This window comes from Triturus cristatus, chromosome 2_1, assembly GCF_964204655.1.
Source record: "Triturus cristatus chromosome 2_1, aTriCri1.1, whole genome shotgun sequence".
In the NCBI taxonomy this organism is placed as follows: Eukaryota; Metazoa; Chordata; class Amphibia; order Caudata; family Salamandridae; genus Triturus; species Triturus cristatus.
Window position 1 is genome coordinate 504400295 of NC_140581.1, and position 14757 is coordinate 504415051.

Sequence of the window (14757 nt, forward strand, 5' to 3'; positions counted from 1 at the left end):
CAGGTCATTATGTTAACATGGGTTCTGGGTGCCACCTTAGCCAAGCACAAGATGCCAACGGTTGTGGCCACAGCGGGATCCCCCAGACCACCGCAGCCCTGCCAGCTCCACCGTTGCATCTATCCTGGGTGCCAGCGGGGACCAGTTCTGTTGCTCCGTCCACTTGGGCAGGAACAGCATTTTTTCCTCTGTTCCCGTCAGACAGAAGCAAAGATGTGTTTCCTGCACAAAAGAGCACAGGCAGTCAGTTAAGTGTATATTCCCAGCCCAAACTTTCCTGGCCAGGAAACAAGTCAGTGTCCATATTATTGGATTCCAGAACACTGGCTGTCCAATCCCATAGAGATGATGGAGGTCTCCAGTTCTATCTTATGGCTGGTGAAGGGGGCTGCGGGTTGGAGGCTTAAAATTAAATGGAGCAAGAGTCCATACCATACAAACAAGGGTCGTACCAGTCACAGCTTGGAAGCAAAAATGTATCCTATTTATAGGACATTTACTTTCCCTGTGTCCACACAGCACCATTATTGGGCCTGTGGGGGAAACTTTATTTCCCATTTTTTACTGGAGCACTGATCTCAGTAGAATGAAAGTATGGAAAAGAGCAGTAATAAATCCACTTACATTATCAAACTTCCTCAACACCGCACCCCTCATCTCACAGGCCCATGCTTTATGTATGACCTATAATAATCTTTCTTCCCTCCTGACAAAGTTTAGATACTACACCTGCTAGGATCTTCCTCACATGGGAAAGGTAAAACGGGCACACCCTCCCACAGCAGTAGCTGGCACATGAGGAGTAAAACAGGAGAACATGCTTTAAACCACTCATGGGACTCAGGAGACACTTTAGAAAGGACCTTGCTGTCCACTTGAGCCAAAGGAGACCCCCCAGATTCTCCTACTAGAACTCCTCTTTATCCAGCAGAGTCAAAAAAGAAAAGAGGCTGCTCAGTCCGCTTGTGTCAGCAAGCAAAACTTATTAATGAACTCTGCCCTTTTTAATTGGGAGGACCGAACTTTGTGGTGAATAAAGATCAACTAGTCAGAATTACTAAACGAGATACTGGAACCCTTAACAAACATTCTTGCATGGGGCTCAAAGAACTGTTCTAGCAAGATCATTGTACAGTTTGACTTTAGAGCTCTGCATCTTCCTGACCTACCAAAGCATTTGGATTTGTTTTTGCACTTGTAAATACTAATACTTTCTAAGCTCAGGGCTCTAACCCCATCCACACTGGAATTTAAAAGTGAATGGCTCTAAAGATAGATGTTTTGCCAAGTCAAAAGGGTTAGAGATTTTTTCTTCCAGAATTGGCAGATCAGAGACTTGTCTGTTCAACGGGCAGGGCTCGTACCTTCCATAGGTTTTGGGAAAGTAGTCTTCACACTTAAATCGATCGTCACCATTAACATTTTAGGGGGGAAATGTAGTTTGCCACCCTAAGAGAGAGGAAAACATGGATACTCTTCAGTCAGATGTCTCTGGACGGGCAGCTGTAGGTCCACATCTCTAGCAGAGTAAAGTACAAACGAAACCTGCAGCCACAACAAGGATCAACTCTACACATCCACCAGTTGTTATGCAGGACATACACAATAGTGTAGCAAACCATGATAATGCAGATGTCCCTACTATCTGCCAGGGATCTACTCATGTTGTACTCCAGACTTTCAACTTTAGTACTCCAATGCATCTGGCACAGTTTCAGTCATCACTTACACACTGCTTTGTTTACATGTCTGGCAGAAGGATTCAGAACCATAGGGTTATGGACCAGCACAATGCCCGTAAGCGTGGTCCAAGTGGCAAAAGTTCAGGAAATACAGATGCAGCACTCACCGATTTTCTGCCCCCTCCCCCCCTGGTTTCTACATTTAATACGAACATAAGTTGAAACTATGGAGAACTTGGTATGCTTCAACTATCACAGCCAACTGTTGAAATTGGCTCATCATAAGATAAATTAAACGACTTAAGTCTGGAACAACAACAAAATAACTTGTGTTGTTGATTGCAAAACTCAAATGCAACCAAGTCTTTTAAAAGTACATGTATGACCTCAACCTCAAGTCACAAACAAGTCAGAACTGAGAATACATTCTGCATTTAATTATACAAACTGTTTTGGAATTGCATTTCTTTTAAGGGATAAACATTTTTAGAAACCCCCTTTAAAAATGGTAGCATAATATAAATACACGGGTACAATACAGTTCATTAAGCTGCTTTCAGTACCTCGTCACTTCTACCCTTCCCTCGTTCCACCCCCTTCTTGTTACTTCTATTTATCACTCCAGGCCAGGCCCAAATTCATCTAAAACACCTGCATCACCCAAGACGCTTACACCAGATGACTTACAACAGGTCGTGCATGCAATGGACATCTTACCATCTATCCTCCAGGGCCTGCCAGCAATTCAGACGGCTGCACCCAAAGCAATCCTTAACAAAACTGCAAAACTGATCGCGGTCAGCAAGAAATATTTTTCATGGCGTTACACCCGTCTGAATCACTGACATTGCTACCCCTACGAGTTTGTTGCATTCTTTCAGCCTGTATCACTAAAATTAAATGCACCCTTGTACTTGAGGAAAAAGCATGCGTTATTATAAAACCATATGAATCTTTAAAGCAGTAAATTTCACTCCTACACTAAATGATGTAACAAGACCTTTACTTCATCCTGCTACTAGGTCACTCCCAAGCCTTTCAAAAAGATAACCACCGATATAAGAAAGACCCTTTGTTCACTTCTCTCAAAACCCACATCTACGTCATCTGTTCCTGACCCCGTTTAACACACCACCATCCTCCACCACACGCATTCATGACATATGGAGCTCTCTTGCCTCAGTTTTGTTGCTACTGAGGGTATCTGAATGTTGCTTTCAGACCCAATAAATACTTTAACCCTGAATCTCCCCTTTATGGTCTACTTTTATCTCTGGTAACCACTACATGTTTTCCTTCGCCTAACTCATCTGGCTTCGCCACAAAATACAACTGATTCAATACATTTCTTTCACTTTCCCTCATTAACTGAAACATCATTTCTAAATCTCTTTCTACTATTAAATGTTACCAGTCTGATTAAGTCAATCCACTCCGGGGCCCCCATGGACCCCTGCCCCCCCCACATCTTTAACAGAGCCACCAACTCCATCACCCCCATGCTCCGCCACACCATCAACCACTCCCTCGCAAATGCCTCCTTCCCCTACGACTGGAAGCACATCGAGATCAACCCCCTCCTGAAGAAACCCTCGGCGGACACCACCGACCTCAAGAACTACAGACCCATCTCCCTTTCCCAGCAAAAGTCATCGAGAAAGCCATCAACAGTCAACTCGCCACCTTCATCGAAGAGCACAACATCCTCGACTCCTCCCAATCTGGATTCAGAAAGAACCACTATAAACAATGGGGTATTCCCAAATGGTCCCTGGACCTGGGTATCAGTTATTATAAACAAACAATGGTCCTGGACCAGTTATTCAAGGAAGAGTTAGTTTAGCAGAATTATAAACTTATTTGTGCATACATTAATCAGCTCACAAACGTCTGTAAATCGTGAAAATAATTAAAACAAACAAATGTGGAGAAAAACCACTAGGTATTATAACAATATATTTAGTCATTTAAAGGAACAATCATTAGAGGGTCAAGAAGGTAGGAGAATGTTCATGAGAACGTGTAAGAAAGAGTGCTCAAGTGTATATAAAGGAGTCAAGAGAGCTCAAAGTGTGTAGAAAAGTAAAGGGCATATATTTACAAGACTGTACAGAACTGATATCAAATAAACAGTTAGATGCAACCTGGCCAAAAATATTTTCTAAAGTTTTAAGGAGAGTTTCCTTAAGGCTGTAAACAGGGGTAATGGGGAAGAGGAAATTGGTCCAGGTGCGGTGGGGGATAGTGTTGACGTTTCGATCCGGCTTATCGGCAACCGAGGGACTTTAATACCTCAGCCATGCGGATCTTCCTCAGGACAAGGGGACAGGTGAAGTGACCCTCATCAATCTTGCAATGCACTATTGGAGTCCAAAACCTGGTTACACCAATGCCTGTAAAGTGGCAAGGGCCAACTAAGGACAAATCCTGTTATTCAGTAGATATAAACCATGACGGTGGTGCCCAGACCATCCATGGAACGTAATATTCAGGCCTGTATGCGTGGCAAGAGTTGGCTGAATGAATCAGGCAATCCGGGGCACAGCGTAATTTATACGACTGGAGAAGATCTGTTCAACGTCCTTACTCCATCGCGGTATGCTACTCTGGCCCGGCCCAAAAGTAGTACTCTTTCTAAAGAGATGATAAAAGAGAAAGTGGGAACAGATAATAATACCAGACCTGAAATACCTAAACCGGCTGGCCACGGGGAAACGTTTCATGTTTAGGGAGACCTGGTAAACCTATGTTGAAATTAGTAACACCCCAAGTTTCCTAGCACAGAAACTTCACGTCCTACATGAAAACAGCAAAATAAAAAGAAGAGCTCTGGTGCTTAAAACTGAGAAAGCAAAGGTCTCTTAATCAATACTTCTCAGGGAGAGCAAGCACAAATCTGGATTAACAGTCCCCTGAACTGAGGAAAGATCAATCTACATCACACTGAGAGGATTTGAAGTTCTCGTCCAACCCTTTAATTAACCATGTACTTTCTATTCTGTCTTTATTACTTGGCTGTAAGATATTTAACGCCTGGAAACTGGTCAGCTCAGCCAAAACAGCAACATCTACTCTCTGGAAATGCTCAATTGCTGAATTAATGTCCTAACACATGTCTTGCACACATACTGCTCTTCCACGAATGAGACCTTTAGTCTGGTCTCTGCACAAATTGTGTTTGATGCATCCCTTTAAACTAGTCCGTTTGATCCGCTGTATTCAATATAACTAAAACTTACAATATATGTCTATGCCAGTGACACTCAAAGTATGGCCCAGGGGTGGCTTCTCTCCTGGGCTTCACATGCAACTCGTTGGTGAACAGCTGCCCTGGGATTATGTTTACTAGACAGTGCACTAACATTGAGAAAGATGTTAATTACACGGGCAATCACTTATTTACAGGCTAACTGAAGTAAAATAAAAGAAACAAATAAGGTGTCCTGCCCCACTTACCATTAGGAACAACTTCATTTTTAAATGCCTCTTTCAACAGCCTTACAAAAATGAAAAATACTCTTCAATTTTTTTTAAAAAAATGTCTTATTAACATGCAGAATTGTGTGTCGACTTGGTACATCAGATTATCAGTTCATTGAAAAGTATTTTTTTAAGTGATAGCTTTCAAAAATAAAAGTTCAAGGCTACCCTTAACGGAGTAGCAAGCCTGATATTAAAAGGCAGAAAACATTTCAATAAAATCCTACTCTCTCTAAAGTCCCTTCAGTGGCTAACGCTCGAAGCAAGGAATCCACTTGAAGATAACGTTCATGCTACAAAACAGTGAACCAAGATTTTATTTACAGACAGGTTCAAGATCTCAAGAGGCAGCCGCTCACTAAAGAGCGTGAATTGTTTCTCGCTTAAAGCGCCAAAAGACAGAGAAAAATAAAACGACCCGTGTCCACATTTTGTCAGGATCTGCACCTAGAATAAGGAACTCACTAGCAATGAAGATTCGGTCCTGCCAAGTGATGCACATCTTAAAATAAAAAAGGTACAGAAGATTTTGATAATCAAATTCCTTAACTAACTTTACAAGGGCTGGCTAGAGTTGAAGACCACCCCTTATATATGCTGGCGAGCTTCAAGGTTTCCCCGCCAAAAGTGGTGTTGTTTCGAAGTCCATAAACATTTTTTTTTCTCTGTAGGGGCTACTGTTTACCATTGGACAAGCAACAGACTGAGTAATCGATCTTGGTATTATAATGAGTTTGAGGATTCTTTCTGCACGTACCGTGCTCCGATACCTTTGGTTAAGTTTGGGCTTTATAAATAATACATATAAACATTCATGCCTCCTCCTACCCAAACAACAAGGCCATTAGTGAACTAATAGGCAAGTCCGTTTTCGTATGGACCCCTCTTCATGGCCTAGGTTGTTGTACACGGACAAAATCACTGGTTATTCCATCAAAACACAATAGAATGTTTTGCACAGGGCACCTGAACTGTATTTCAAGGTCTTATATGTGATAATGAAGAAAAAAAGGAGAGAAAGTAGAACAAACAGAATCGCCTAGTAATACACAATTTGGTCAAGTGGGGAAGCCAGGACTGATGCCAGGTTTTGTGATTTCTCATTGTGCAATTAAGTTATATTTCAATAATCAAGTTACTTTCTTTGTAAACTTTACTGCCCCATGGTGCCAATAGCAGGCAGAGAATGCTTACCCCAAACGGCATTAAAGGAATAGCAATTCAGACACAGTACAACACGGTATTGTCAAATCTATTACTCTTCTACAGACTAGGGGCTTAATTAAGGAGGCGCACCATGTTACATACTTCGCTTTCCCTATGCCCACCCTACACACACACGTCCTCCAACGCCGCACTCACACCCTGCTTGCACCAATACAGCTTTTAGGCACACCACAGACCATTCCTTCTTGGTCCCATGGAAAATGTTTGTGAGTACCCATGGTCTATGTGAATAGGCAGATACAATTTATTCTATGCTTTTCGTATTTGTATTTAGCATAGTAAAGCATCCATATGGCGACACAACAAGGTCCAGGCTAGGAAAGGGCAAATAAGAAATACACACCTTTCATGTGGGGGAATAAAAAGCTCCAATTGCCAAAGAAACTACAGTAGTTTGTAAGAGTAAGACCCAAAATGGTAGAAACTTCACGTTTTTTTTATAAAACATTAGTTTAAAAGGTAAACAATTTGATGTTGCTTAGGCAAAGGGTTAGTAGTAACAAAAGGCCCTCGTTTGGGAATAGTGTTAGCTGTGAGGCATAGATCATTTCTGATGTACACTTAACTGCGCATAGCCTAACAAAGAAGCCTGATCTGAAATTAGTATTTTTGGTTACTAGCCTTTGGATGACACGTGGTGGTACGTGACAAAATGTCTAGAACGCGACTAATTTCCCAATTGCTCTTTTACGTGGTATTCGATCCAAATCAACAGTTCCAAATATCCAAATAGGCATCTTTAGGTAATTACTAGTTAACACTTTTCGGGCTTATTCAGGGACTCTCCGGGTATGGGTGGTGCCAATTCTTGAGGTGATGATTTTTAAATAGAGTCTGAACATTTTGGAGTCTGCACTGTAAATGCTACTCAAATCACCCCCTTTCACTGCTTTTTCTATTCTTTCTTTTTCTTCTCTGTTTTTAACTTGTACACTTTGTCTTAATGTAATTGTGCTACGGATTAGAGGTGCTTCCAATACAATGTATTAGCCAATATGCTAAACATGGTTACAAACTAATGCTTTTTATGTGCCGTGAAAAATAGGATATCCATCTAGATTGCCTGATTGAAGACCTCTAACACTGTTTGGATTTATTTGTGGGTACTTCAGTGTGTGTTTGCAATTACTCTGTTGGGATTGACTGTTTGTTTTATGCATGTTACCCTGTTTGTTTTTGCATATTTCTGTATAATGTTAATGTGCATATGTATGTGTCTTTGTATGCACTTGCAGCCCTGAAGAAGCCCTCGTGTTGGGGCTAAACGTGTTGGCTGCATCACTTAACTGGCGGAAACTCAAGTGTGGAAAGAAGAAAAAAAAGAAAAAACAACGAGAACCATGACACACCTGACATAACACATGGACAAAAAAGCCACATCTTGAACATATTGCAAAATTATTAACAATCATCCCGACCCCACGCAGTCTCTTCGGGAGAAGTGGCAGAAAGAGGTGGGAGAGCTAGACGAGACTGATTGGCAAGAGGCATTAGCATCTCCAAGGGAGGTAGCAATCTCCTCGAAACTCCGCCTAGTGCAACTTAAAGTGCTCCATAGGATCTATTACACTAGGCTAGGGTAACAATATGTAAAATAGGAAAGAACCTACAATCAAATGTGCCTGCGGCAGTGTGGGGCAGTAGGTACATTTTATACACAGGGTGGGAATGCCCAGAAATAGCGACATATTGGGAGGCAGACATGTCCACAATAACAAGAGTAAGTGAGGTCCCTGTAGTACCAAAACCTAGGCGATGTCTATTAAACATATGTGAAGTAACAGACCTTAATACCACAGCACAAACCTGGGCAACACTAGGAATGAGAGATAGCTAAGAGGCACATAGCCAGACTATGGGGGGCATGAAACACTCCCCCGTTAAGAGACTGGAGCAAAGATATGGATATTGCCATGGGGGCCGAAAGAGCGGTGAAGATACACAGAGGATTCCCCCAAAAATGGGAATGATTATGGGGGGGGAAGTGGAACACTTTCAGAGGGGGCATCGGTATGATACCCACTGCGGAGTCATCACTGAAGGATGTTAGGGAACCGCAATCCGGCGAATGATTCGGACTGGTAAACAGACTCAAGTATTCAACAATATATAATTATTATTGTAATAGAGTGCTGCAAGTAAAAAGTGTAATGGGTAAAGATCCTAATGATTATGAAATGTAATAATGTAAGCTATGTACCAATAAAAAGAATTTAAAAAACATCAATGAGAACCATGGACAAATTCTTACAGTGTATGGAAATTTGATAGATATGCAAACGCATTTGATTTGGAAGCGTGTTGCATCTCCTCTTTTTTTGGATTAACTGTATTTGATTTGTGGCCATGTGGCAGCTGGCCATTTGAGCACTGACAAAACGAAGTCTGTAAGTGATTCGAGTGGATGGTGCAGCGAGTTATTTAGCCTAGCTGCCGCTAGTGCGAGGGTTAGACTTGATGTTGAGAATTATATGGGGTAAGTAACATGGTTAGTCTCAGTGTGCAGGTTAAGACAATTTACAGCATTACGTAGGTGGTTGTTAGTTTTCGGGGATTATGACGCTTTGCAACATGGGTTAGCGTCTTCAAACAACACATTTTATTAGAAAGTTAACACAGTTACAGGGAGATTTACAAACACTACATTAATTCCCAAAACATGTATCATATCAACATTTTAGATTAAAAATGAAAACACTTTTTAAAATAATCTATAATATGTTAATGTAATGATGCAGATAAAGGTCAGAAACCAATAATTTACATACTGCATACAAAAGTGTGTGGTCAAGACACAGGGTGTAGTGAGCATTCCTCTCCCTTGTAAAACATCTCTCAGTTTAGAACATTTACATAAAAAGAGAATGCAACTGTTCATAATGGATTACAATGTACGTGCACAGTTTGCAATCCGAATATACATTTTGGCACACCTGCCTGCTCTAAAAAGGCATAATAGACGAACAGTTAATGAAGTTACACTGACAATTTTAACCAGTTTATTTTCATGTATACGTTCAGGGCACAAGTCCAACGGAAACTAGTACGGGGACTTACCATATTTTGAAGGAAGTGAGGACTTGGAAATCACATTTTTCTAACTGCCTTAAATAACATTTTTCTAACTGCCTTAAATAAGTAGCAAAACTGCAAAAGGTGCTGGATGTATTTTTTTTTACTCGAAGCTATTTCGAGTTTTGCTTTCTGCTGGTGTTCTTTATCCCACTTTTCAGCACAAAGTGCTTCACACTTGTAGTTCGTTAGGCAAAAGAATTGGGAATCTGTCAGGTTCTCAGGTAAGAGATTAAAACAACTCACTCGCTACTCCACCCGGTGGGACAGAGGTTTACTAACATCCCGAGGTCAGGTAATATTCAAACACTTTTTGGCAATACAAACAGCCGCAGTGCTAAGGCGACACCCTCTCCGCCTCGGTTTATGGAGAACGTAGCCCCCACCTTCCAAAAATAGTGGGTGCGGGGTACGTCGTCCCCCGCCCGACTAGTGTGCCCGGTTTGTTATTTTCTAAGTGACCTTAAAAGGAAGAATCTCCGCATAACCGAGATTAAGGAAAAACGGAGATCTGACGAAAAAAGGCAATTCCTTGAGACCCTAGTTTTCCTGAAAAACTACAACAGCCTTGAACAACTACAACAGCAATGAATATCACCACAAACACCAGAGTCATCACAAGCGGGACGTTCCCGCTAGATCGCCTCCCAGTTCCCTTCCAGACCCACAATTACCTCGATCTGTAACGTGTAAATATGTAAAATTCTCCTCATGTAACGTACTTGGTTCTATTGTGAAGCGCTATGACACCCTTTGGTTAGTTAAGTCCGCGCTATATAAAAATGCATTAAATAAATAAGAGTAAAGAACAAACCTCAACAGGAAAATACACCCAACAACAAAACAAGAACTGACTCCAAACACGAAACCTGTGATTAACGGAGCCCCGAGCAACCCACCCAGAGGTATTCCTATACAACAGCAAGAGGCTGAAGGCTACTTGCCGGATTTGATAAATGACTGGAGAAGCTTCTACGAGGACACTGGCTCGAGAAGGCACAACGAGTGAAGTGCGCCCCGGGTACTGCTTACTTGCGCCCTGAACTCGGCGGCTGCAGCAGGGTAGCTTCTCCGGCGGGCTGCCCCGGCGCTCGCACGGCTATCGGAGCTGCTGAACCCTGCTCGTCGCTGTCTCTGAAACTTCTGCACACGCAGCGGCAGCACACGCCCTTCCGAGGCCACTGGAGCCCGCTGCAAGTACAGTACACGCTCACCTGTGCTCTCGCGGATCCGACCGACTGCGAGGATCATTCGAGGCGCTCGCATTGGCTGCCCCTGCGCGGTGATGTCAGAGAGCCCGGTTGTTTCCCTGCCGCTCTCCTGGCCCCAGGGCACAGGGCGTGGCGGCGCTGACTCCGGCTCTCCTGAAACTAGCTGGGGGAGGGGAGGAGGCGGCAAAACAGGTTCACCAGTACCGCCTCACGTGCACGAGAAACCAGCTGCACCCGGCTGGCAGCTGCACTGTCCTGGTGTCGCCAGGGACTGTCCACGTGCAGTCCCCATAACACTCACGGACAACACGCCCCTAACCGGTGTATAGTCGTGCGAGCAGCTCCTGGAGTTAATTTAAGGTGGATTCGTGCCTTTGGGATCCGTTCCAGCTCAAACAGCCGTCAGGCTTTTCGGGGAATCGTTACAGAAATATTCTCCGAAACAAAGTAGTCTCAAATTGATCAATGACTTCTTTGGACAAACAGTTTACTAGTGTCTTCCCGCGAGGACACCAAATACTACTGCTGTTACACCGGATGCAATGTGTTCGAGTACAGAGCTCCGACATTTGAGACCCCCGCAATACTTATCCGTTTAATGTTATAAGAAGTAAGAAATTACATTATATTGCGCGAGTAGGTGAAATTGTATTCGCGTGTATTTGGTTGCTAAGTGATCATGTATTTAAGGCTGTTAATTATAAGTCATTATCAAATAGTATTTATTCGATTATTTTGTAACTATAAAATCACATGTAGAGCAGTAAAAAAATAATACTCATATCATAATATATTGGATACATGAAACCGATCAAATGGCTGTTACAAGATACAATTGGGTTTGCATTAAAATGTTGTAAAAAACCAGCCGACATAGTCTACCAGCAGAACTAATCACACATATGTAGCGGTCTAGTTGTTATCACGTCACGTTGACGTGACGCAGGCGGCCATGTTGGCGCCGGGGTGCGCGCGCAGCATTAGCGCGCCGGGCAGCCAGAGGGAGAGAGTGCCGGCCGACGCTCCTCGGTACATGCTCATCAGAATGCTAAATAAATATAGCGGTAACCCAACAACGTGCCTCGTGTGATTATTGAGTAACATTACAACATAGTATTGTAATTGCATTTATATAGCGCTTACTACCCCAGTCGAGGCGTTGAAGCGCTTTTTCTGCGAGTAGCACGCTACTCCGGAACCCAAGAAGGATTAGTGTTTAATTAGTATAATGAAATATGAAAGTAATTTGAGTGGTGGTTGATAGGTTAGTCAGTTATTTGGATTCAGAAGGATAGCGGAGGGATATAGGAGGGAAAAAGGTTTGCATTTATATAGCGCTTGTTATCCCTGATGGGGTGTTGAAGCACTTTTTGTTTTTACGAATAGTACGCTACTCCGGAACCCATTAAGGATTAGTGTTGAATTAGTATAGTGAAAACTGAAAGTGATTTGAGTGGTGGATGATACGTTAGTCGGTCATTTGGATTGAAAAGAGTTTCAGAGGGATAGCAGAGGGACAGAGGTTTGCATATATATATATTGAGCTTGTTACCCCTGATGGGGTGTTGATGCACTTTTTTCGCGAGTAGCATGCTACTCTGGAGCCAATAAAGGATTAGTGGTGAATTAGTATGGTGAAATATGAAAGTAATCTGAGTGGTGAATATTAGTCATTTGTATTGAGAAGGATAGCGGAGGAATAGAAGAGGGGGAAAGGGTTGCATTTATATAGTGCTTGCTACCCCTAATGAGGTGTTGAAGCATTTTTTTCGGTGAGTAGCACACTACTCGGAACCCATAAAGGATTATTGGTGAATTAGTATAGTGAAATATGAAATTTGATAAGTGGACATGTTAGTCAGTTATTTTGATTGAAAAGGATAGTGGAGGGATAGAAGAGTAAATTATTTTTATATATATATTTATTTATTTTTGGGGAGACGTCGTAGCAGTAGTAGGAGGCTTGGGATGAGTAAAAATGGATGTAGAGGGGAAGGGTTTAGAAAGGCTTGTTTTGGGGGATCAGTATAGTAAAAAAAAAGTAGCAGATGGTGCAAGGAGGGGATAGTCTAGAAAGGGCTATTTTGGCTTCAAGTACATGGAAGGTATATAGATGCATATAGGAAATAAATATAAGTAGATTAAAGATGCATTCAATAAACTCTGGTTTTCAAGTGTTGCACTTAAAAAAAAAAAATATATATATATATTTTTTTAAAGATAATTATTCAACATGTTTATACAAAGCAATACACGTATATAGGTACATATCTATAGCACAAAAAATGCTTATATGTAGAGGGATATGCTGTATATTTCCGTTTGTGTATGGTGCTTATGTGGGAAAGAGCCAATTCTTGAGTCGTTTTCTGAAGATAACGTGGTTGTCGGTGGATCTTATTTTGGGGGGTAAGGAGTTCCATGGAATCTTTTGCCATTTCAGCCTTTACCAAGCAACAGACCTTAAACATAGTTTGGGTGTCAGATAAGAGTTGAAGAGACCGCAAAAGTGGTCGTGCTTGTTTGTGATTAAGAGAAATCAGAAGAGGTTTGAAGAACAAGTGAAGAGTATCCTGCAAAGACTGGTGGTCGCAGCCACAGGTACCTAAAAAACCCAGGAACTGAAGCCCCTCGGCGAGGCCAGGAGGTGATGTATCGTATTAAACCTCAATGTGGCCAATACAAATCTGTCCCTATCCTTCCCCAGAGTACACGGGTATGGTTTCATGTGAGGTACAGTTTTTAGTAACAAGTGGCCCCTGACCGCGGTTTTCGCAAGCTTAGTTGTTGTCAATCAAGAGCTCTGCGTTCTAAGAATGAGTGTCTTAGCCGTCTTACCTCTGCGTTACTTGCAGACTCTGGGCTAAAAAACAAATCCTCATTTCCCAGGCTGGGTAAGACAACCTTAATATAAGCAATCCACAGAATCTTGGTGACATGAGGCATAGTTCGACAATCCTTCAGAATTTGCTTGTTCAACTGTGATTCCCGATTTGTCCAGCTCTTAATCCAACATATTAATGGTCTACAAGCCATCGTGTTAGCTACGTATTGAACTCCTAGCTCCTTGGGTACTAAGAATGCCAGGGCACTATGAAGAACCTGCAACACCCAGTTTAAAAACTTGTTTTTGTCAGTCTAAATGTTGTTTGATATGATCCAGGATTATTCGTTTATATGTAATGTTTGATAACAATTGGTTTTCTTTATAAATTTATGTGCATTGAAAGCAGATCATGTTATGTTTAATTTATACAGTGGCCCCTGAAGAAGGGACGTCCTGTCCTGAAATTCGTTGGGCAATATACATTTTGAAACTTGAAACGCACAGATGAATATTTCATCACAAACTTTTTAATTACTTTATTGTTTGTTTATCACCAAAGGTCATTTGAGAATTGACAGATGTAATTACAGTGTTCGTTTATGAATTGAAAAAAACAGATTCTGAATACATGAATCATGTGACAAATTGATCAAGTTGTTTCTAATCTTTATTGAAATTTAGCAATTATAAATTATGGCAAAAGATTGTATATCCAGTTGAAATTGTTAATCTTGTATGTTAAATACACTAGGAAGTGCTCACAGATTTTCAGGTACAATGTCGTCCTGAATATAGTTAGTGTTGCAGGGGAGGTTCGGCAGCTTCCATACTCTGTGATGCATGCAATCTTGCAAAAATCTACGATACAATAGGTTAAATTGAGCAAAGGAGTGCCCCATTCAAATTATATTTTTTTGATTATCTCATTCTGTCCTTGGTAGTTGGGAGCACCCAAGTTGAAACATGTTTTTTGAAAGCATAGCTAACATTACTGATAACAGAGCTGAAACAAAAGGATAGACCACTGAAGAAGCAAATGAAATATATGCATTCATTCAGAAAACTACGATTTTTTAACACACAAGAAGGATCAACAGCACAACAATTAAGACACCTGGAATTCGTTTTAAGAAGGGAACTAAATCAGCGATTACATGCATCTATGTTGATTCAGTACCATAAAACTAAAAGGATCCTGAGAGGATTAAGATTAGCCATTAAACCCATGTTATTTAGTTTCAAACAAAATAAAGGATTC

The 14757-nt window shown here is 41.6% G+C and overlaps 1 protein-coding gene across 5 annotated transcripts in view; it reads right to left on the reverse strand.

Moving 5' to 3' along the window:
- OCLN (occludin) overlaps positions 1 to 10927 on the reverse strand; it is a 152460-nt gene extending 141533 nt beyond the window's left edge. The window contains exon 1 of one of the 5 annotated variants that reach the window (XM_085632376.1): positions 10676 to 10927. The gene's annotated coding sequence lies outside the window, so the exon portion shown is untranslated. Of the gene's footprint in view, positions 1 to 10405 lie in introns of all 5 variants that reach the window. The other 4 variants (XM_085632375.1, XM_085632379.1, XM_085632377.1 and 1 more) reach the window with 4 other exon arrangements.
- Between the last annotated feature and the right edge of the window lie 3830 nt (positions 10928 to 14757).